Genomic DNA, 1,315 nt, shown 5'->3' on the forward strand with positions numbered 1-1,315 from the left:
CGCATATTTAGAAAAAGTATAGGTAAATTATTCTTAACCAGCTAATTTTAAATAATTATAATTAATATTTATTAATTTTATATTTTCAAAAAATAAAATTTAAATAATTACTAATTAATAACAATTAATTAGTATAAACTGTAATTTAAAAATACTTGTTGCCTTGTTGTTGATTAGACATTGTTATTTCTAATGCCGTCATTTGCGCACTACAGCCTATGTAACATTAGTTAGCTAGAACGAATAGTGTAAATTATTTAATTACCTGATTACTATTAGGTAGAAGTATGTTGGAGACAAGTTCATAGAGGATTTTGGTATCGCATTCCACATCACTGATGACATGTGTGAGGTAAACTTGGTCAAGGATGTTATCGTCATTGAATTCAAAACCGTCGTCCGTTTTCTTCGTGGCAGCAATGGTGCTTGCCATTGTTACGATTGATATTCACTCTCCTTTCTTTTCTTTTGTATGTGTGAAGTTAATTAGGAAATGATTATTATATTGTGCCTTATTGCTATCCAAGCTATTTATAGGCTTTCACTCCCTCAGAGATCAGACTATAAAACTTGCATATAGAAGTAATCTGTAGAAATAAAAAATAAAGAGGAAAAGAAGAGACTAACACACATCATTATTTAGAAGAGAATAATACATAAAGCTAACTAGCTACGGCATAGCTAGCTTCTAGTATAATGTGGTTGCTGGTGGTCCATTTCATGGTGTGGTGTGAAACACATGCTGCCCAGCATATACCCTTATTATGAGTTCCTAACTGATCAGTGTACAAGACTAAAGATATAATTGGTATTTTATTCTAACTACTTCCATTGATCCCATTCCTTTTTTCTTTCCCATGCCACGGGACCGGAATGTCGCCAAACTTTTGCTTTTCAGAAAGGAAGTAAATAAGATATGTCTGATCTTTTTCCTTCTTTTTGTTTGCGTATACCTATATATGTAATGTACCTTTTTAACTACTATGGAAAGTTGCGCAATGTAAGCCATATATCTTAAATTTTGTTGGATCTATACCAAGAGTTAGAATACTAAATAAAAGATAATTATATACATAATGTTTCTAGAGTTCATTATTACTGCATGAGTAAAGTAATTGGGTGAATAATATTTAAGTGAGAATTTAGTACTCAATAATACACATTTTGTCTAATTTCCTCAAAATTAGAGAGATAACATGTAATGAATCTGTTAATTGTCTTATATTATTTTATATATATTGATCAAGTTTTAACTATAAAAAATTTAAATTATAAAAGTCTTATATTATTATTTTATCTTATAATATACACTAAT

This window comes from Arachis ipaensis, chromosome B09, assembly GCF_000816755.2.
Source record: "Arachis ipaensis cultivar K30076 chromosome B09, Araip1.1, whole genome shotgun sequence".
Classification (NCBI taxonomy): Eukaryota; Viridiplantae; Streptophyta; class Magnoliopsida; order Fabales; family Fabaceae; genus Arachis; species Arachis ipaensis.